Source organism: Condylura cristata, unplaced genomic scaffold (genome assembly GCF_000260355.1).
Source record: "Condylura cristata isolate star-nosed mole 26May11 unplaced genomic scaffold, ConCri1.0 scaffold00027, whole genome shotgun sequence".
Taxonomy (NCBI): Eukaryota; Metazoa; Chordata; class Mammalia; order Eulipotyphla; family Talpidae; genus Condylura; species Condylura cristata.
In genome coordinates this window covers 15,402,770-15,426,652 of record NW_004567128.1, presented here as the reverse complement: position 1 = coordinate 15,426,652, position 23,883 = coordinate 15,402,770, and the positions used below count along the sequence as shown (strand labels likewise).

Genomic DNA, 23,883 nt, shown 5'->3' with positions numbered 1-23,883 from the left:
AGAAAAGAAGCACTTTGTTTATATTTTAAAAGATTTTATTTATTTATGCATACAGAACTGGTGTGCAGGCCAGAGGTGCAGGGGCTGTGAGAGGACTCACCAGAGACAGAGTGGGGAGCAGAACAAACAGATCTACTGAGATACACTGCTGAGGGGAGCAGCAGGCAGGTCAGGAGAAGTCTACCATGTCAGGTGGGTCACCTCCGAGGCCGGGGATTGAACACGCACTGAAGTGGCTGAGGCTCTTGTGCAGTGCTGTGATTTAACCCATTGTGCCACCAGGGAGGGCCAAGAACCACTTTACTAACTCCGGGCATATAAGTACATTATACCACTAGTAGAATATCCTTAACAAGAAAAGGAGACTGGGCCCTCCCTGGTGGTGCAGCGGGTTAAAGCACAGCACTAAGAAGCTAAAGCCACTGCAGCATGAGTTTGATCCCCGCCCCAGAGGTGACCCACATGGCACGGCAGACCTGTCCTGTCTGCCTGCTGCTCCCCTCAGCAGTGTAGCTCGTCAGTCGGCCTGTTCTGCTCCCCGCTCTGTCTCTGGTGAATCCTCTCACCGCCCCTGCACCTCTGCCTGTACCCCAGTTCTGTATGCATAAATAAATACATCTTTAAAGAAAAAAGAAAAGCAGACGGGCTCCAGAAGGGGATGAGAGGCAGCAAGAACCTCAGAGTAGATGAAGGCCAATGGCACAGAGGCAAGACTCCTTAAAAAACAAACAAGCAGATAAAGAACAAAAGAAACAGCTTGACTTCTTAACCAAACTGACCTTTGTCCCAAACCTTCAGCTCTTGGCTCTATGAATAATCAGCTGTGGGACTTAGAAAGTCACCCAGCCCTCCACAGCTCAATTTTTACATTTGCAAAATGAAAAGAGTAATAGAAACCACTTCTCAAATTTGTTGCAAGAGTTAAGAGATTATATGAAGAACACTTGAAAATGTTTGTTTCAATATTAATGTTACCGATCATTTAAATCAGCGCCTTCTCAACCTTTATCTCCCACCAGAGACACGCTTCTGAGACACCGTATCATACAACTGTGCTCCCACACTTTCTGTCCCTCCCCCTCTCTCCTGCTATGAATATTCAGAGATGTTAAACTCAGGTTAACTGCTATTCCCCCTGTCTGAAGAGTTTCATGAATTTTAATAGTCTGAATTATATAACTCCACCTTGCCTTCTCCTCGTTAGAATTGAAAAGACTCAACTCTTGGCTAAATATTTCCTAGTGTATTTTAGGATTACTTCAAAGAAAAACCCATTAATTCACTAACCCAATAAATACTTCTCGAGTGTCCACCAACTACTATTCTACTTACTAAGTATATGGCAGTGAACAAAACAAAATAGGCCAAAGTCCCTCATATTTCAGCTCAGTAAAAACAACTATAATAATATAAATTTTTACGTTTGTTGACTTTCAAGAACTTCTGTTTAGAACAGTCTCCATATGGAAATAAAATTGCTATTTCATTTCTATTTTGACAGTGTAAACAAATGAAGGTATTTTACTGCTAGAGATGATGGAATCTGGAGATTTCTCAGATAAAATGAACATCAAGAGAGTGACATCTAAGAAAGAAAATGAACATGTTGAGAAGAGCAAGAAAAATCTCTGTGACAATCATTAGTGTCTCATGCTTCAGAGGTTTATTTTATAATATAAACCTAAGGTGTTTGAAATATGTTATAAACTCCAAATCTACATTACATATAACCAAAAGAGAATAAAAAATTTTGAAGTAACTTCAGAAAACTGACAACTACATTGAACAGGTAAAACAGCTCATGGTTTGGGGCCTCCCTGGTGGCCTAGGGATTCATCCCAGCACTATCACAATGGCCTGAGTTCCATCCGGGGCAGGGAGCTGACCCACATGGCCCAGCTGCTGCTGTCTCACCCACCGCTCCCTCAGCAGTGTATTTCAGTCCATCTGCCTATTCTACTCGTCTGTCTGTCTCTGGTGAATCCTCTCAATGACCTCACACCCCTGGCCTATACTCCAGCTCTTCCACACAAAAAATAAATTAAAAAAAAAAACACAGCACAGGCGTTTTCTTTAGAGTTTTTAAAGTTAACTGTGTACGTGCTTTACTGAACTTTCACAATCAAGTATTTGCAGAAAGTCAGTTTCATTGGCAATTATGAAATAATTTGTAAGCATTTATACCAATCATATCAAAACTAGCAAAAAAATTAGCTGTACTATTTTTTTGATGGTGGGAGGGAAGTTGTCTGTGTTTCTTCTTTCACAGCGAGTCCTTTGATACTGCATGATATGGCAATCAGAGGGTGCCAGTTTTTTTATTTAAAGATGTATTTATTTGTGCATACAGAACTGGGGTACAGGCCAGAGGTGCAGGAGCAGTGAGAGGCTTCACCAGACACAGAGTGGGGAGCAGAACAGGCAGACTGACGAAGTACACTGTTGAGGGGAGCAGCGGGCGGTTCAGGAGAGGTCTGCTGCGCCATGTGGGTCACCTCCGGGGTGGAGGATCAAACTCATGGTGAAGGGGCTTTAGCTTCTTCTGTGCTTCACCTTGCTGCGCCATCAGGGCGGGCCGGGTGTCAGTGTTTTTATTTTGCTGGCCCTGTGCCTTCTACAAATTGCTGACTCATTATAAGGAGTAGAATTAAGAACCTGTCCAAATCAATAGGCATTTGTGGCAGACAGAGCTAGAGCTCCCCCCAGCATCCTTTTCTCTTTCTTCTAAGAAAATAGAGATCTTAGCTAGGCACAGCATCACAGAGGCCAGCAAGATGTTGCAAAGCAGCTCACAGGCATCCCAAGCAATAGCAATGGGGTAAATGAAAAAGATTTATAACACTAAGCAGTGTCTGCTGCTTTGTGCTACTTTTAGCAACATCCTGCAGAGGGACGGACCCCAGTTAGAGCTAGCCAGACAGCAACCAAAAATGGAAGAGAACATAGCTCCACAAAAGTCACGCTTTGCCGTGGCCTGAGATTTCAGAGTCCCGCACTACTCAAAAGTGCCAACTGCTTTGTGTAACTTCATAGTGGGGCGATTTAAAGGAGCGGCAAAAACGAAGACGTGGTAAGAGATCAAACTGTGGCTCCTCTCACTCCTTCCTTCTTGGCCAGTAAAAGAGAACCAGATCAGCGGTGAAGAGCACAGAAAGGATGTCAGCTTTCCACCCAAACCTATTAAGAAAACTTGAAGGAAGCGGCCATCAATTTGAATGAGAGGAAGATGAGTCAGAGTAAGAGCATGAATGAGCAGAAGAAATCTTGGGTGGTGGATACTTTGGTATGTCCCTGACACACAGCAAATAGAACAGAAACCTGTTAAGTGTTAGAAGGGATCCAAAAGCTTGAAGAAACCGAAAGCCCTTGCAAATGACCATGACCCTTAGAACCTTCAAGTTGTGTTAAACCCCCCTCTCCCAAACAGCTCAGCAAGGAACAGGCTATGAACACTTAACAAACCCAGGACCTCCCTGGTGGCGCAATAGGTTAAAGTGCAGGACTGCAAGTTAGCTGCAGCCATTGCAGTTTGAGTTTGATCCCCCAGCCCTGGAGATGATTCACATGGCGCAGCAGACCTCTCCTCAGAAGTATACTTCCTCAATCTGCCTGTTCTGCTCCCCACTCTGTCTCTGATGAATCCTCGCACCACCCCTGCACCTCTGGCCTGTACCCCAGTTCTGTATGCATAAATAAATCTTAAAAAAAAAAAACTGAACAAGCCCTTAGAAAGATCCACTCCAGATGTGGTCACACTAATTAATGGACATGAACTTTCCAGAAGGCAGAGACTAGAGCCAGAGAGAATAATGAATAAGAGATTCCTTTAAGAGAGGAGAGCTAAGCAGTCGAGGTATTTAAATCCAGAGCTAGCTGGACAAGGAGCTTTGGCATTCCCAAACCAGAGGGCTAAATAAATTGCTCCAAAGTGATGACTGCTGAGTGTTGTCCACTTGTCCCTTTTCAGCACCAGTGTGTCTGTTCTGGTCACTTTGCTCCTACTCCACCACGGTTTTTACAGATTGCAGGATCATGAGGAGACATGTTTGAACCTGACATAGGGGATCACACATCTCTCAGAGATCCTGGACTTTGAGCTGCAGGCAGTTAAGGGTATTCGACTTGAGAGTTTTCTCCTTTGGGGATAGGTATGGCCCAGGTGTGGGAAGAAGGGCAAATTTGGAGGTTTTTGTGGTTTTCTCTTGGAAGAGAAAAAGAAAAAGCATAAAAAGAAACGGTGAGTTCATAATCCAAATTCTTTATGGATGTAAAATGTCCCATTTGCTATAAGATCACAGAAGTTTTCAGCCACACTCACACAGTGGTTTTTTGTGCAGGCAGTTCAATGTTGTGCCAGCTGAAAAGCCAGGGGAAAAGCCAGACTCACAGAAGGTGTTCCTTCAGAAGAAAGCAGCACTAGAGATCTACACAGTTTTCTGAATTTGTATTACAGCATGGAAAGCTTTATCCACTCAGGGATTCTAGTTAATCTACCAACATATGTGATTATGTTGAATTATATAAGGAACACAACAGTTATCTCCTACTTTACTGTCAGTTTTTCAATAAAGCTTTGATTATGGGCAAAGCCAAAAAAAAAAAAATAATAATAGCAGAATGGCAGAAGCCTGCAGTCTCCCCCACGTGTTTGCCTCTTCTTCAGTCACAATGGACTTTGAACTGAGTATATGGTTACCTAAGATAAAACTTCATTTCCCAGTGTCCCTTATAATTAGATGTGGTCATGGGACTCAGACCTGGCCAAGAGTATTAAGAGGCTGAGCAGTAGGTGACTTCCAGTTTGCACTGTTAATGGGAAGGCACACATCTCTCCCTGTTCCCCTTCTTGGCAGCTGCAGTGTGGAGGCGGCAGAGAACATTCTGGGATCAGGTAAGTCATTCTACATCGTAATCTTATTCTAGAAACCTAGAAGAAAATGGAGGGTTTTTCCAGTTTGGTGTAAGAATGACAATTTCATTAGCTTCAAGCAATATGAAACGTGATAAAGGATTAATAGCTAGACCATATTAACGAGTCATTCAAATGTGTATGAAAGACACACACACAAAAAAAATTAAAGGAAGGAACAGACAATTGACTCTTGAGGAAATACATGAGGTGATGTATTGGAAGATGTTTATCTTATATGGACACTGAAGGAGTGATAATGAAACTAATCTAGAGATTTCATGTTATGCCTGATAATTATATTAAAACTGTGACCTATTTCATGCGAGGCGTTATGCTAAGTGTTTCATAGTTTTTACTCTTCACGTTTTATATATGAAAAAAATGAGACTTGTAGAGGTTCAGAGACTTGCTCAACATGACATAACTGGGAAGTGCTCAGAGGAGGATTCCAAACCTAGAAGCTTCTGACTTCAGCATCACAGGGAGCCCTCTGAACTACTAAATTATGTCAGCTCCCATGCCAAAGAACACTTGTGACAAGAAGATCCTTTGCTAGAAAAACTAGTAAAGTGACACCCTCATTCACTACTGTCTAGTTTGCACTCAGACACCTCGCTGCCTCTCTCTCTTGCCTGTTCCTATCATAGGTAACTAGCACCCAGGCTCTTTGTTCTACAGCTTCTGAGTGGGTTGCCCAATAGATAGCACTTGCAGAAGATCAGAGAGCAGCAAGACACAAAAGTCCAAAGTTCTATTCTCGCACTCTCTGCTGCTTATAGCGTCCCTTCCGTAGATCCAGTTTTTACCAAACCAAATATCACTTAGTAGTCACAGCTACTACTAAACAGCACTGATGGACAGACCCTTTCGTGTCTCTAGTTTTCTTCAGATGCCCCCGGTTTCAGGGCTCTGGCAATTCTATGGGATCCAAGTGTCCCTTCACCCATAGGGGTTAACGCATCTCCCCGTTGTCGTCATTCTCTGGTTTATTTTACCGTTGATTTCTCTAGTACTTGTGAAGTTAGTATTCCATGTCATTTCCCCTCTGTTGAAAGTTCCAATGAGAGATGATCCCTAACTCTCAGTGACTGTCACAGGTTTAGTTCTCACTCAGGTACCTATTCTTTGTAGTTTAGCTGAAGTTCTGTTCCTTCCCAGGATCCAGTAGGAAAGACTGATATACCATAAAAGAGCAAGGATAAAATAATACAATAGCTTTGAAACGAAGATATGAGATGTCCATTCTGGCCAAGTGTCACTGACCAATACAAGTCACGCGGCCAAATGTCATATCAAAGGGAGGCCCACCAGCACTGGCTCTGTAGCTACAGGTCCAGAGGAAGAGGCAGAAAATCTTTTCAATAATAATAAAATCTATTATAATGATGAAGACTATGAACAAACGTGTAAAATAGTTTGTACAATGATAAAGAATTCACAAAAAATTTTTATAGACACTGTTGTGGCATCTGCTAGCTGTCCACTCTCTACCTGCTTCCTGGGCATGTAAAGTTAGATGTAGTATACGACTAATAAAAGCTAACAATCGGGAAGCTTTCGGAATCCTGTCTTTGAGATTTTGCACACAGTTCATCAAGTAGGCACACATAATTAAATCGCCATTGATATTAATCCAACCACCATCATTTTCCCCTCTCCAGGTATTTGGGGAGGGTTGAAAATGCCAGAATTCTAATCACAGGGTTGGTTTCCTTGGTGACCAGATCCCAACTTTAAGGTTTTCCAAAAGTCACCTTATTAACACAAACAGGTATCCTTGTAAGGGGGTTGTAGTGAATAACAGGGTAGTTTTATAGCTCTTATCCCTGGAAATTCCAGAGGTTTTAGGGGCTCCATAGCAAGAAATGGGCAAAGATGAAATACGTTTTTTCTTACGATAAATCAAACTATCCCATGGACCCACATCTCATATACCTGCCTTACGATCTCCCAGTTATGTCTTGTACATTCTAGGCTCATGAAAATGGATCAGAAGATTATAAAATTAGAAGTAGAAAGAGTTCTTGTGATGTCAGCAGTCCGGGAACATGAAATTGAGAGGAGTAAAAAAAATGATCTTTTTTTGGTACCTGAAGGAGGAGTTTTTCCATCCTGTACACAATTTCTTCTTGGTAAAATTGCAATGATGACACTAAACTTTAATTTTGAATATTTATGATTTCATTTATAACAGCTAAACATAGATTTACTCCTTTTCATTATGAGTTTACACATGACCCTTGGGACTAACTCCTCAGACAATTGTCTCCTTCCCAACCCCGTTCTCCCAAACGCTCCCTCCAGACCCATTATGGATATAACTTAACAGTGTGACTTCATTTACTATATCCCATTATGCATATTTGTTTATGTGACAGTTCTCTACAATAGACTGGAAATATCTTGAAGCCAGGAACTTTGTCTCCTTCATCTTCATATCCTCAGAACCTGGTTCAATAAATGTATGTCGAACAATGAAAGAATTTCGAAGGTACCGGCCAGATTCCCATCTTGGCTGGACCAGTTAACTATTACCTTGGGCAATTATCTTAACTTTATGCCCTGTTCTGCTCATCTAGTGAATGTCTCTGTACTATCCCACATTTGCAATGAAAAGGAAGCTCTAGGCTTGAAAAGAACTCAAGATGATATGGGAGAGAAGGTGGCTGAAACAGAAGTCATTTATTCTTTTAGGGTTGGCTATGGTCTTTTCAAGAGCAAAGACTCTTAGTTACAATAATTCATAAGTAATAATTCATATATCAATAAATTGTGAAGAGGGCTTTAAATCCTTCCTTTGTTGAAACTCATACCTCACGTTTTCCAGGTCTGTTTCCTTTTAAAATTACAATTGATGGCCCTCCCTGGTGGTGCAGTGGATTAAAGCACATCTTAGGTAGAGCTCTGAAGCTACAATGGGCCTTCAAAGTTTTCCCAAATTAATACAAGTCCCCAGATACTTTGTATTGCCACATCAGTCAGCTATGGGCTGTGGGTCACTGGCTAAGAGAGTCTATATCTTTGTGAGGCAGACTCCTGAAGCAAAGACAATTACCAGTGAAGGCCATAGATGCAGGCTGTCTGGAACCTACAGACCCAGTGACTCTGGGATAGGTTCATTGCCATAACAGGGGGATCTCTGTGAAACAGCAGGGTATCTGTCTCAAATGCTCTCTCCCAGTGTAATAATTTTTGTGATCACACTCCATATGAATTCTTTGTAATATACCTACCCACTCATTCTCTTCTACCTACCTACCCAAAAATGGTGTTTTCCTCTCTTATCTTCTCCTACCACCATTATCCACCCACTGATTCTGTAGCAAACTCATCTTGTGGGCTCGTTAGTGATTGTTTAAAAAAAAAAAAGAAATCTATTTGTGATTCTTTCAACTTGAGAGTTGAGGAAATAGGCAACTGTCAGCTTGTATATAAGAGTTCTATCAGAGCATCCTTGAGCTCATCTAGCACTAAGGAAAGGTAAATTAAGAGTCCTGGTGAATTTATTTAGAAATAGAGGTTGAGCATGCTATCTGAAATGTACATTTTGGAAAAAGTAATTCGAGATTACTTTGTTCTGGTGAAGATAACTGTTCCCTTAAATGCTTTTACTCCTTCTTTTTTTTTCAGATTTATTTATTTATGCATACAAGAACTGGGGTACAGGCCAGAGATGCAGGGGCAGTGAGAGGATTCACCAGAGACAGAGTAGGGAGCAGAGCAGGCACATCTACTTTAATACACTGTTGAGGGGAGCAGCAGGCGAGATGGAGAGGTTTGCTGTGCCTTGTGGGTCACTCCCCTGGCTGAGGATAGAACTCATGCTGCAGTGGCTGTGGACAGCTTCATAGTGCTGAGGCTTAACCCCTTGAACCACTAAAAAAGCTCTTTTATTCTTAGTTTTAATTAAATTTTGACTTGAAGCAAGATAAACTTTTTGGACCAGTTTTAATTAAATTCTCTCTTCTGAGAGATAGGTTACTCCTATCTCACTCCTAAGATGACAGCCTTGGTAGAGATGAGCAAGTGCAGAGCTGACCACTGGTTAGGGGTACAGGTGTTTAGGACTGGGGACTAGCATGGAAGAGAAAGTAGATGAGAGTGTTGATCCTTTTCACCAGCTGGACTTGTTGAGATGGGTGGACTATATCTAGCAAGTTCAGGTGATGCCACAATTTTATTGGGGTGACTTGTTCCAAATGAGCCCTGGGGAGTGTAGGTGGGTCATGTTGCAGGCAGAACGTTAGCCCATTATCCATCACAGGTGCACAATTCCCAAGTTGGACAACACTGAGCTAGGAGGTCCTAAGCATGTCTTCATATGGGATCCAGAGGAAAAAGTGGGGTTCCTGGGTCACTGGTGTCTCTTCCTTTCTCTTGCACTTAATTAATTACTTTATTTTCCCTCTTTAGTGCCACGGTATAAGAGAACTCAGTTCAGTTCTTCCTTGTGGTTACATAAGGAAAATTAGAATAAGCTGCCTTTAATTCTTCCAGCAAGCTCAGAAAGCATTCTGACATATTCATTATTTAGGGTACAGACCAGTCCACAGGCAAGACCTAAATGAATTTTAGCTGGGGAACAAAGTAAGGGGTAGAATATAGGGGAACATGTAGATTATGAGGCACCTCTTTCGCATTGAGAATCACCAAATCATAAGGTAAAAGTCAAGGGGTCTGCATAAAAAGGGAAAATTAGTGCAATTTAGAGTATTTAACACAAAGCTCAAGTGTTTGGAAGTGATCCATCCTGAGAACTCATGTGGAGTTGTAAGCAAAAAGCAAATGGGGGGGGGGGGTTCCTGGTGGCCCAGGGATTAAGTCTCAGTGCGACCACCATGAAGCCATGAAAGCCTTATGGTGGCATAGCGGCCTGGGTTTGCTCCCTGGCCAGAGGGCAGACCCACATGTCCCGGCAGACCTCTCCTTTCTTGCCCACTGCTCCCCTCAGCTGTGTATTTCAGTAGATCTGTCTGTTCTGCTCCCCACTCTGTCTGATGGATCCTCACACTACCCCTGTACTTCTGACCTATACCCCAGTTCTTCAGCACAAAAAAATAAATTAAAATTAAAACCTTGCAATAAACTTATAATTCTTAAAAAAAAAAAAAAAAGCAAACAGGAAATAGGGCTGTGCTCTTCTCCTGAGGGAGGTCACACCAAATTCAACTCCTCACTGGACCTCCTCCCACCAGCCTTGTTGGCAGGTAATGCCCATAAATAGCTGGCATGCCAAATACAAATTTCCTGGCAACAATCAACAATGTTCCTGGGGAGAGTGAGGGATCCTGTCTGTGGGAACCAACTTCTCCTTAGGGCTCACATGGGCGCCCTCTCACCAAGGCTTAACTAACTACCACCTGCCCAGCAACTGCACAGATCCACATTGAGCTACAGTGTGGCACCTTTTCTCGAGGAGACCAGGTCTGCCACTTGGGCAAATTGATTACTTTCAATTCCCTCCACATGGGGTGTGTGACTGTTTTAGCAATTCTTTCCAGAACTGATTCATACTCTTGTTAAGAATTTGCCTTTCCTGTCCTCAGCTTCCCTGCCAGCACCACTATTCAAGAGCTCAAAAATGCTATTTATTGATTGGTATCCCATAGAGTTTTGCCTCTAGCCAACAGACCCATCTTACTGGATGTGACCGTGCAAAACTCCTGGTCTCATCATATACTTCATCTCTCAGAAGCAGACAGCTAGCTTACAGATCATGAAATGACCAATGGCCCTCTCCAGCTAGCGTTTAGATCATACCTTCTGGAACTGGGGTGACATGGTAAGAGGGAGCCCTATCAACAGCTTCTATCCATGTCACCATGAGTAATCAAGGGTGATACCAGAAGAAGAGCTGCTCAGCTGAGCCAGACCCAAATTGCTGACCTATTGCATAATGGTCAATAAAAGGGTTATTATTTTAGACTCTTGTGTTTTGTAGTGGTTTGCTATATGGCAATGGTTACTGACACAACAGATGAGATATCTGGGGGCTCCCAGGTGGCGCAGGGGTTAAAGTCTTAGTGCTATCAAGCTATCACCAGCCACTGCGGCCTGAGTTTGATCCCTGGCCAGGGAGCTGACCCACATGGCACAGCAGACCTCTCCTATCTCTTGCCGGCTGCTCCCTTCAGCAGTGTATTACAGTCGAGCTGCCCATTCTGCTCCCCACTCTGTCTCTGGTGAATCCTCTCACCCTTCCCCTCTGGCCTACACCCCAGTTCTTATATGCATAAATAAAAATAAATAAATCTTTACAAAAAACAGGTGAGATATGCGAAGTGGTACATAAGATATGTCTGATACAACTGAAGCGAACACATGCTACGTTTTACCACTTTCTAAAGAGAGCTACCAGGCCCATCCCTACAGCCTCACCAGAGGCAGTAAAACAGGTTCTACGACTATCATTCCAACACTTCCTGCAGCTGAAATAAGACAAGATTAGAAGGGAGATTTTTATTAGTTTCTACCTTCCTGGGAGTGCTACAGGAAGGCAAAGTCAAGGGACGGCACCCGGGAGACCTGAGTGAGGAGTGTCTGTCTTCAAGCTGTGTGGCTGCCAGCCACTGGGCGAGTGACCTGCAGCTCTCCATAGTGCCAACTAGAGAGAGAATTTTAGGGACGGCTGGCCATGGAGCCTTCGAGTTTGGAGAGTGAGACCAGTGTACAAACATTGCTGCCTCCCTCTTGCCAGAAGAACTCTGAAGGCAGGAAGCTCACTGGAGCAGCAACAGGGCAGTATGTCTGTTGTTTGACAGGGTAAGGATACACGAGTTTCTCACAGAGCAAGTGACTAACACAGAAAGCTTGTGCCTGACCCTAAGCAGTTGTGGTATTCCACAAGAGGCAGGGGCTGAAAAGTTAGAACAAGTTGGATCAGTATCAAAGAACTGTGGAGTGAGGAGTGTACTAAAGCGTACACATTCCCCATGAATGAGCCAGCATTTGGATGCCAGTCGCTCAGAGAAGGCATGGACAATCAAGGGAGGACTTACAGTAGCAAAGAAAAGAGGAGGCCAGGGGCTGAGTAGAGGCCAGACAGCGAAAAGGACAAACCTTCCCAGTGGGTGCCTAAGAAGGACCCCCAACAGATACCAAGAGAGAAACAGCTGATTTTTGCCATCTGCATCTGTCATGTCCACAGAGGACGTGGCCTTGTATGACGGTACTTGTAAAGCAATAATTTGCCTATCTCCATTTCCACCCTCTGCATCCCTGGAGAGAAATGGTGGTTAGCCAAACGGGTGCCTAGGGAACAGAAAGCTCGTCTCCAGTGGCAAGACCCAACTAGAAGAGAGGAAAAGATAGACATTTTAATTCAGTTCTGAGTTTTGATTATTTTATAGGACTGCTGATTGACCTCTACCCACACTGCCTACCCACCACAGCCCTTTTTTCCTAGAGTCATAGATGTTTTAGCTAAGTACAAGACTCCTTTGAATAAGACACTTCCCAGTCTAACAGGTGCAGTAATGTGATTAAATTATGACCAATGACTTGTGAACACAAGTGATCCTGACAATTTGTATGTTAAGATCATCTCCTTCCTGAAGAGTGAGGTAGAAAGTGAAGTGGTACTGAGCCATTCTGGATCATTCTAGGACAGCGCGCTAGTGATGATGGAGCAAGAAGATAGAAGGAGACTAACTCCTGCTCACTTTATGGGACAGAGCTGCTGTTATTAGTCCTCTTGAGCCATGTAATAAACCAAAGTCTCAGTGCCCTACTACTAAACACATTAATTTCTCACTCATGAATTTGAGTTGCTTCCAGGCAGCTGTATTTCCTATAAAACCCTGAACTTGAAGTAGGTTTTCGAGGAATGTGGAAAACCTAACATGGTGGTTCCCACTACATGGGGTGTGGAACAGGAGTGAACAACAATCCCCTTTCTGATTACATCCAGCTGTGAAATGAGCAGTTCTCTGCCTTTGGAGCTGTTCTGCTTCAGGCTGCGGGTTAAGTTCAGCTCTACTATGTCTCATTTTCACCCCTAGGCTGGAGGGTGATGGGAAGTTCTCAAGACAGTGGCAGCTCCTTCTGCAACAGCGGGGTCCAGTGTGGTCTCTCCACACTTGCAGACAATATTGAGTCCCTCTCAGAGACACCAGAACCAGCAGATGGTACTGGCTTCTCCAGGTCCGAGTTTCAGCTCAACAAACCTCTCCTCTAAGGTCTAAATTGTAGACCTTACTTCTCCTGACCCCCCCCCCCATGCATAGTAGCTGCTTCCCCCTTACTACTTAGTGATGTATTAAGAATTTGCTTCATGCTTTTCCAAGTATCTAAATTACCAATTCTTATGTGAAAATCTCTGTTAAAATAATCGGGGAGGTTTCCTCACACCACTCTGACTGATTCAATGAACTAAATTCGATGCTTCTGAGTCTGCTCAAAAATTTTCTCTTGATATGTTTAATGACATTCTACCCCCAATATCTGTCGCTCCTCTCTACTCATTTCTATCATAGGATTTACTGTGCTGAACTGTCGTCATTGTTTTTCACTCATCTGTCTCCATCCCTGGCCAACAGTTCCCTCAGGTCAGAACACACTGGTGGTTTGTCAGTCCCTGGCACATAGGAAACGCAGCACGCATTTGAATGAATGACTAAATGAATGAGCGAGGAAAAAAGAAAACAATTGGAAAGGCTCTCGTAGCGTCAAAATGAAAGAGAAAGTTAGATAGTGACGTGAGAAAGCTGGCTGTGGCTGCCAGCTGAGAGACCAGCTCAGAGCTCACGGCCATTCTCATTAAAAAGCGCGAATCCACAACAGGATGAAGAGGCAGCCGAGGCTTTGCAAATACTCAGTGACAGGGAGGGCGGGGAAAAGAAAAGGGTTGGTGGACTCCCGGGGACGCCCAAGCCGGTCGGCCATTCGGGATCTTGAGGGATGATCCAGCTACAGGAGGCACCTCCCACCTCGCCGCTCTGCCCAGCCCAGCCTTTTTCCCGAGGTTCATTCCCGCCCCTCCTCCCCGTTCTTTCCCAGCTCCGCGCCCTTAGTGGAAACAGGTAAAACACGAAGTGGATACCCCTGCAAGGGTTGTTCTGGGCATGCGTCAGCGCTGCCCGCGCGCAGCCGCAGTAACTTGATCTGGAACACGGCTGCCCAGTTCCGGTATAAAGGGCGCGTTAGTTCCGAAGTTACCGCTCAGGCTACCCTCATTGACCACCTTTCTCGGCCCCCCCGATCCCGTCGCTCTAGGGAAGCATCGCGAGATCGCTGTCGCCAGTGCCCAGCCACGCCATCTTTGTGCCTGGCGAGCGACGGCGCCCGACGGGAGCCCTGAAGCGGGCGCTTCGCTTGCCAAGCTCTAGCCCAGACCGGATCCAGGAAATACAAGGCGGGCCAGGGTGGGAGGGACGCCCTGAGGGAGGAGGGAGGAAAGGGGGCGGCGGCGGCTCACACCGGATCCCGGCCCTGCAAGGCGCACACCCGAGGGGGGGTCGGGCGGGGAAGCGGCACCGGCCCGGACCCCCCGCGGGCGCAGGTTGCGGGCGCGAGGGCGAGACGGCGACTGCGGAGGACCGCGAGCAGCCGCTGCCGGGTGAGTGTCCGAGCCGAGGCCCGGCACCTGCCCTGGGTGTGAGGGGCGGCCCCGGGGTCGTCCGGGTGACTTGGTGCCGGGGGCGGTGGGCGTGTGCGCGACCGCGGGTGTTCTGACGGCTCTCTCCTCACGGAGCTGTGGCGGACCCCGGGAACTGTGGCGCTACGGGAGGCTTGCGCAGGGCCTGGCGCGTCTGCACCCTGGCGCCCCGGGAGGCCGAGCAGAGAGGGAGTGGCCGGGGGCCTGGATTGCTCTTCGCCCCCCCTGACGGAGAGGTGGCTGTCCTTGCCGGACCCTGGACAGTGCCGGGAGGGATCGGTGGGCGGGCTTCACGCCTCAGCAAGGCACGGGGGGGTTGGGGGGGAGACGGGTCGCACCAAGGTTGGGGCTTGTTGAGGGTGTTGAGTGACGTGGAGATCAGTAGTAATAGTAAGACTTGCTCCTGAGGAGGTTTGTTCGTAAACGATTATTGGCAGGTGTGCAGTAGGGTGAACACCTCGTTGACGTTCGTTACGGATCACGCAGGAATCCTCTGAGGTCCAACAGCAGATTATAGTTATTTCCAGCTGGAGTTCTACAGTTAAGTGCTGTGTGCCAGCTCATTAAAGTGCATAAAAGCAGGATTTGGGGGGATGGGATGGGGAACAAGGTGTAAAGGAAGCCGCATATAAAGTCAAAAGTTCATATTGTTGATGTGTTAAAATAGAAAGCATTTCTGTCCTTACTGAAATGTCATTTATTTAAATTGCTTCAGAAAACTTGTCACCTTTGGTCCAGACGGGGCTTGTTAACTCCATGTGTTCTTCGTTGACGTTTGTTAATCAGACGATCGTTTTGGCGTGTGATGTATTTACTGCTGGTTTGTAAAAGAACAGGAATGAATAGGAAAGAGCAACTTGACAAACTTAGCTTCCTTTGCACACTTTTTCGTTTTGCAAGATAAGGGGGGTTACTTTTTTCCTTTGCTTGGCAAATGTTTTTGCAGTGATATACAAGAACATGTGTAAGAAGGAAACGTTACCAGCAAGGAAAGACTTTGGAGAGGAGAGTTTAATTTCTCATAGCTTTACATTATAAAGGATGTAGCCCATGGCAAGTTTTATGATGGTGTCTTTTGGGGCAAATACAAGCCTATACACATAAGTAATTTTAATCAGTGTGTGATACGAAGTTTTTCAGCGTTAGGCACTACCTGCTTTTTGCCTCCAAGTGGCTCAAAAAAGAGAAAGTTAGACTTAAATGAAGGTGAATATTAAATGTGTAATTTTCATCTTTACAGTTGATAGACCATACTAACCAGCGTTCTGTCACCCTGAATTTTCTAACACATGTTTACTTGGCATAGTTTTCTTAGTAATAGATATTAAACCACGCGCTTTGCGTTCGCTGGAAGGGAACTAACAGTTGGTGTATTTTCAGGCGCTGGCTTTGGTGGGTTGTGTACGCCTGTATTTAATCTTTCTTGCTATCCTTTGCTGAAGATAATATTATCCCTGTTGTGAAGATAATGACACTAAACCTCCAGTATTCTTCAGTGTGACTTTACTGAGGAGGTCACCACAGCTGGCAAATTGGGGAGCAAGAACTCAAAAGTCACGTGTGTCTGATTCTGGAATATGTGCTGTTATACTCTGCTTAAGTGTATGTGTGGACTGATAAATTTTATGAAAATGGAAATTTTCATGCCAGAAAACTTAATTCTGCTGGTAATCTTGAAAGTTGGGAATTTTTCTTTTGTTTTCATTTCAGATATGTCCATAAACTGGCTAGAGGTAATATTTTAGCAGAAGTCTCTGCTGATATTAAGGTTTCTGGTAGTGACCTATCAGCTTTTTTCAGTAACTTTGCTTCCAATATCAGCATGTCCAGAATACTTCAAAGATCAAATACTTAGGTTATTTGGGTCTTGGATAGTTTTTCAAATTATATTAACTAAAATAAAGCCAACTATTTATAGGGGGGTTTGATTTTGCTTTATCATAGCTTGGAGGTATACACACACCCACCTACCAACTCCTCTGGAGTACTTGATGACTGATGCTATTTTTCTTCTCTTTAATTTAGTACAGAGGTTTTAGATCCAGTTCGTGGTTTGCAGAAAATAAGGCAGCTATTAGGGGCTAGGAACTGAAAGAGTTTGAGTTCTCAGACATTTTCTGAGCAGTAAAATGGCAGGAACATCTTGCCCCAGTGCATGGTCCTTGTCACTTTTGTTGTTCTTCAGTCTCTGCTCTTGTGTCTTTGATGTGCTTCTCGCTTGCCACCCTCGCTTGCCAGCAGCATTATCTCCACTGAAGAGAGTCCCACTGGAAGAGTAGTAGCTGCTAAGATTTTTTAGAAAGGGCCAGACGTCTGGCATTCGTCCTTCAGTGTATCATTTGGTTAGGTTTACCTGTTGAACTAATTATCTCTGGCAGGAAGTCTTAGAAATCTTATAGGATAAGGGATTTGCTACTCTTTTAAGAAGTAAATTGTTGGAGGCCTTCAGTTAAGTAGCATGCCTCATGGAAGCATGGGCATTAGAGCCCAGGACAGAAAAGCCCTTGCTTCTTAGGATGCAACAGGTATACATTTGTTGCATGGAGTTTGGCACTTTGCTTTAATGATACTTTGGGTTCTTCATGGGCAATCCTTGATTCAAATGAGAGAAAAAAAATTCATTTTTGGTATACTCCCAAGAAAGAGTTAAATATACACACACACACACACACACACACACTCACATATTTATGAAGGTTATTATTCATATTGGGCTGTTAGGACTAAAAAAAAATGACAAATCATAATGTAAATGAGTGCTCACCAAGTAAAAATCTTTCTGAGATGAGTTATGTTGCCACTCTGTAAAGACACCAGAAAATTGTCTTGTGTATGTGGAAGTTCATTTTCATGCCTTCTGCATAATAAACCTCAAGTTATTGCCCTGGCCACAAATATTCATTTGTCTAGGGTGAAATTAACTTAATGAAATCTTAGAACTGTCAAAGTGAATTAATCCTAAATATTTTAGCACATTTATTATAGCTCAGTTTATTGGCAGTTCTGTTACTTGGTTGACTCTCCAACATCCCACTTCTCTCCTGCTTCAAATTTATCTTCTTAATTTCCTTCCTTTCTGACGTTCTGGCCATTATCTGGAACTTTCCCTGGCTTCTAAGTTGACTGAAATCTTTGGGTGGAGGCTGGCTAGGAGAGTAAGGAAACTCCTTTAAGTTGGAATTCCTGTGCTCTAGGAGGTCTAGAGGGACCCCCTAAGCCCCTTAACTGGCCCCAACATTCTTTCTTAAAAAGGAGAGTGAGAATAGTCAGAATGAGAGGCAGTGTCAAGACCTTGCCATAGTTTCTTTTTCTTTTCCTTCCCTCAGAAGTGTTTGTAAAAGCTCATCTGCTGCAGGAGCGGTCCCTCGTGGTTTTCAGCTGCCCACCTCCGGCCCCACACACTTGTTCTTCTCTCCTTTGAGCTGCCACCTCACTCTTCATTCTTCTCTTCTGAGTAGGTCTTGTCTTATCTTGGAATCACCTCCCAACCCAGCTCTGCCTTTCTGTCCTTCTACCTCAAGCCTAATGCATGGCTTTCTGTCCTTGTTCCTGCCTATCCTGCTGTGCTTAATGATGGAAACCTAAGCCTGTGGCTCTAGGGAAGCTCAGACTCCCAACTAGAGGCCAGGAGAATTCCTTTTCCTACTTCCAGGTCAGAAAGGGAAGGGGTAATGCTAGACAGGTTTTCACATAGAAACACTGCCTGTGCAGGTTTGGTGTTTTATCATACTTATGCAGCCTCGTGGGTGCCGCTCTGTGGACTGCTTTGGAAACTTGGCGGAGACCTTTGTTTCCTGAGAAGGCAAGTTTTGATGTTCAAATAGACATCTTAAAAAATCAGCTAGTGCTCCTGAAGTTGTTGGGAGTTGTGTACTTTTGCTACTCAGTGAGATAGTAGGGCCATCCAAAATTAGATTTGATATATGGATCAGATAGCGCTTCTGAGAGTGAAACTTAGAGCTTTTTTATATTGTCATTATAGGCACATGTTTTGAAATTGAATTGAAGTTAAGTCCATCCATTCCCAGCTTAATGTTCATTGTTAAAACAGCTATTACAGTGTTATGGAAAGAACAGAGTTTTGCTTTGACTTAAAGGGAATATATGGTTTCTACTACTTGCAGTTTTAGAACTTTTCAAGGATATTGGCACTCCTGGAGTTAGTTTACCTTAGCTTATTTATGATAAACACTGTTTGAAATGTGTGTTGAAGATTTTGAAAAAGTTTTATTAGTTTGTTATGAAAGGTACATACTGTTACCACTATTATTCAGTTAGTGGGGGATTACAAAATGATAAAACCAAAGCAGCATAAAATTTAAATTTGTTCATCATGGGTTCAGTCTTAGCTTGGTTGAAGGACATATACCTAACTAAAGGTAAGGTGAGTAGGTTTTTTTTGCAAATCACCAAAATGCTTTTGCTTTATAAACAAATTTGAATAAGCATCCTTTGTTCATTTTAAGAGTTTTCCAAATTATTTAATTACACAGTACAGTGGTTAAAAACGTAATTTCTAGGGGAAAGATGTTCAAGTGTTTAAATCTTTAGACACTAACTAACTCTGTAATCTTGAACAAGTTGCTTAATTTCTGACCTGTTTCCTCATTTTTGAAATTAGGACATCATGATACTATTTCACAGGGGTTTTTTGGTGAGGATTAGATGAACCAGAGGCTGTATAGTAGTTAGAATGTGCCTACCAGTGGTAAATGCTCAAAGAGAGTTTTTGTTATTATTACATTGTCATTGTCATTTTTACTGGTATTACTATTTTAGTAACCTGAGATGACATTTCATCTGTTTTGGAATATGTGTGTAAGGAAGATATATTTATTCAGTAGTAATTTTTTAATACAAAACATGGGGGAGCCAATCAAAAGCAGTGTGTTAACTGCTAGATGTATCCAGAATTGGCCATAATGCAGGAAATTTGTAAAAGTATTGAGCTGATTTATTTTCAGTAACACCCTTCCTTTTATGTTAAGTATAAGGAACTGTTCCACTTTGATGTGTGAACAAAAGTGGATTATTTGAGTAACTACAATGTCTTTACTAAGACTTGTTTAGTTATTTTGGCATTTATAAATAAAGCTAGCATTTGTTTGGAGGGAGCCTCAATTTCTAAAAAGCCATTTATAAAATGTTCTGTTTAGAAATCACCATTTTCCCTCAGAAATAATGCCACACAATCCCGATTCCCTGGGCAACCCACCATACCTGAATTTACAGACTGGTGGTGCTGTAAGGACTATGCTGACAACACTGGCTCGAAGCACATGCCCTGAGTGGATCTCCGACTGAGAGATTGTGTTCCTGATATTGAAGATGGGGTGGCTGGAGTCAGGCTCCTTCAAGATCTTTGCCAGGGGGCTTTCCTCCAGGATGGAGGCCGAGGACCGCCGGAGAGTGGGGCCTAGTCTCGAAGGCACATCTCCTCACAGGGCTATGTAACGTGGTGGTGGTTTTCAAATCTTTTCACTTACAGAACTTACTATCTGTAAAACGTAGATATAAATGCAGCCTGTCTTCTGGGGCTCTTCGGTTAGATGTATTACAGGTATAAAAGCACTTAACACAGCACCTGGCCAGTAGGCGATGGCATACTTTTTTTTGTCCTTTTATTAAGTTTTACCTTGTTTAGGATCTCTAAAACATCCCTATTTGGCTGCACATAGTTATTATACTCCTCCTTTTCCACAGGAATAAATTCATAACTTTTATTTTCATGTCTGTCTAAAGTAAGTTTTTTTTTTTTGAGACTTGTCTGGTGCTTATTTTAATTAGGAATGTTGGAGGAGTAGATAGCATTTAAAGAGCTCTTTCTGCGAACCCATGCCCATCCTATCCAGGTTTTGTGAGGAGAGATACTTCACTTGAACGTACTGACTGGACTGTTGATTGGGTCAGAATTGAGGTGCAGACTTCTCTATTTTGGGTATTTCTAACTAAATCATTGCTTCTTAGACAAACTTTTTATTTTAAAATAAGTTTAGGTTTACAAACTGTTGAAAAAATAGTTTAGCTTTGCTCTATACCCTTCATTCAAGTATAGATAGCCACAGTTATTTTGTTCAAACGAAGACATTAACATTAGGAAAAAAGAAAAGAAAGTTTGGAAAATACCAAAAAAGAAAAGAAGACATTGACAGTATTACACTGTTAGCTAAACTTCAGATTTTAATCATTTTACCAGTTTTTCCACTAATGTCTCTTTTTTGTTCAGGATCCAATCTGGGTTATTAAGTCATTTCTAATTGTTTATATCATTGCGACCTTTAGTTCTTTGGTGCCTAATTTTCTGTGGGCATAGTGTCATTTTTCTTTTAAGTTTTCTTCAGGTCCTCATAGAGGCTAGGTGTCTCCCCTGGGGATGACAGGTGCAGGGATTCATCTGGGCACTGCACTTCTATAGTTTGACATAAAAGGCGAGAGTCCTACAATAGAGGAAAGAACACTGTGGGGTTGGGGTGGAGACTAAAGCATGTTTATAACCTAAAAACATGTTTTTGTAGAACTAAATGGGTTGTTTTAGCTATTCACTTTTGATAGATTTGTTTCAAAGTGACACATCATTCTAACTTAAAAAGGTTACGGTTAAAAACACTTCATGTTGGATGTAGAAGGTAACAGGAATGAATTGGAGAAAAAATTGGTACTTGAAATAACAATTGATTTAGTAAAACATTAATATTAAGTTAGTGTAATAATCAGTGGTTGAGCACATTTGCTCAAATGTACTGGTTTTGCCTTGGAATCGTGATTGATTTTCAGGGATACTGTTTACTGTTGTTGCCATTGTTACTGTGAACTAGCACACATAACCTTAATTTTGATGTGTAAGTTGTAAACAAATTTATCTGTTAGGTTGCACATCATGAACTTTACTCTTAGAAAGTCTTATCTTTTCTGCCCCAGTAATAGCTTTTGGCTATTAGTTATGGGTGGCAAAGAAATTAATTTTGAGCTCATAACATTTGGATGAAAATCTTCAATTAAATATATTAGGTATTAAGGAAAATTGCCAGTAAACTAACTTTCTTGGTTGGTGGAAATCCCCTGGAACTTAAAAAAAAAAATTGGGAGGGGCTGAACTTTAATGAAATAACTTCTGTTGTTTATTTGAGAGTTGATTATGACGTTGGATAAATCACCCAACTTCAAAGTACCTTTATGTCTCCGTTGGTAAAATTAGGGGATTTGTATAGATATGTAAAATTGTTAGCTCATTTCTGAGATTTGAAAAACTCTTATTTAATAAAAACCTGTAAGAGCAAGTTGTTCGTCTTAGATCCTTATAAATCAACACTAGTCACTCAGTGTATATATAAATTAGTTAATCATTTTGTGTTCTAATATTTTCAAGCCAGTGTTACTTTAAGTTTGAGAGTCACTGGTTGGTTGGTTTGACAACTCGTAATTTTTGGTGATTAGCATATTGTCTAATAATACCTGCTTTAAAAGTTGCTGCTTGATTTCTGTGTTTTAAGCTGAAGCAACACACATCAAACTTGTCTACTGTCATATTCCCTAACCAGTTTTGAAAAATAGGTACTCCTTTACATTAAAAAATTATCAAAGTTTAAATGCAGCATGTATACATCAATAGTGAACAATCCTAAATTTTCACCGTCCAAGCACATATGTACCAGCATACCAGCACCCGCGTGAAGAAAGTGACTGTCACACTTAGAAGCACCTATGTGTGCTTTTCTTGTTGCTTACTGCCCTATCTCTTAGCCACATTCTGTTAATTTTAACAACATAGGTAAGTTTTGCCTATTTTGTACTTTACATAAGTGGAATCGCTCTGTATTCTTTTGTGCAGCCTTATAAATGTGAGATTTAGCTTTAGTATGTTTGTAGACTTTTTTCACTTTATTGTATGCTCCATCATCTAAATAATATCACTATATATCATTCTGTTCATGGATATGTAGACTTCTAAAGGTTGTCTTTGTGCATATGCCAAGATTTCTTGAACAGGATTTTTTTCAATGCAAGTATTGTTTTCTTTCTCTCTCTCTCTTTCTTTCTTCTTCTTTTTTTTTTGGCTATAATTGACATTCCATTAGTCTTGGAAGTATAACATAATGATACGATATTTGCATAGCACCACCATACATAATTTAAAAACACATTTTTTCTTGTGATAAAAACTTCTGATTTAATCTGTTAGCAGCTTTCATATACAGTATTTTTTGAAAGATTTGTTCATGCATATAAGAGCTGGGGTACAGGCCAGAGGTGTGGGGGGGGCGCTGAGAGGATTCATGAGAGGCAGAATGGGGAGCAGAACAGACAGCTTAACTGAAATACACTGTTGAGGGGAGCAGCAGGCAGGACAGGAGAGGTCTGTTGGCCCATGTGTGTCAGACCCCTGGCAGGGGATTGAACTCAGGCTTCAGTGGCTTCAAATAGCTTCATAGTGCTGCGCTTTAACCCCTGCATCAACAGAGAGGTCCCCCACATATACAATAGTATTACCTCTAGTCTCCATGCTGTACGTTCTAAACCCATGATTTATTTGTTATAACTGGGAGTTTGTATGTTTTAACACCATTCATGCATCTGCCAAGCCTCTTTTAGTAATCACCAGTCTGTCTCCTGTATTCCCAGTTGTTTTTGGATTCTACATATAAGGAAGATCATGTTTGCTTTTCTCTCATTTCACCTAGTATAATACCTTCAAGGTCCATCAGTGTGGCTGGAAATGGCAAGATTTCATTCTTTTTTATGGCTGAATAATACTGGTGTGTGTGTGTGTACATACCACATTTTCTTGACCCATTCATTCTTCATTGTAGACTTAGGCTGCTTCCATATCTTAGCTATTGTAAATAATGCTATAGTGAACATAGAGGTGCATATATTTTTGAGATAGTGATTTCATTTTCCTTGGATAAATATCCAGAAGAGGAATCTTTGGATCATATGGTAGCTGTACTTTCAACTTTTTTTTTTATGCACACAGAACTGGGGTACAGGCCAGAGGTGCAGGGGCAGTGAGAGGAATCACTGGAGACAGTGGGGAGCAGAACAGGCAGACTGATGAAGTGCACTGCTGAGGGGAGCAGTGGGCAAGACAGGGGAGGTCTGCTGTGTCATTGGGATCTCCTCTGGAGCAGGGATTGAACTCATGCTGAAGTGGCTTTAGTTTCTTAATGCTGTGCCTTTAACCAGCTGTGCCACCAGGGAGGGCCCACTCTCAACTTTTGAGGAACTTCCATACTGTTTTTCTCAGTGGCTGTGCCAGTTTACTTTCCCACCTATATTAAAAAAGGTTCCCTTTTCCCCACATGTTCACCAATACTTGTTATTTCCTGTCTTTTCTGATAATAGCCATTATGAAAGTTGTGAAATGATAGCTCATTGT

General features: G+C 42.5%; 1 protein-coding gene across 2 annotated transcripts in view; it reads left to right on the top strand.

Annotated features, from left to right (window-relative positions):
- Positions 1-14,378: 14,378 nt before the first annotated feature.
- TAB3 (TGF-beta activated kinase 1/MAP3K7 binding protein 3) overlaps positions 14,379-23,883 on the top strand; it is a 59,032-nt gene continuing 49,527 nt past the window's right edge. Inside the window, exon 1 of one of the 2 annotated variants that reach the window (XM_004689931.2) lies at positions 14,379-14,468. The gene's annotated coding sequence lies outside the window, so the exon portion shown is untranslated. Of the gene's footprint in view, positions 14,469-14,686; positions 14,744-23,883 lie in introns of those variants that run through there. The other variant, XM_012730367.1, reaches the window with a different exon arrangement.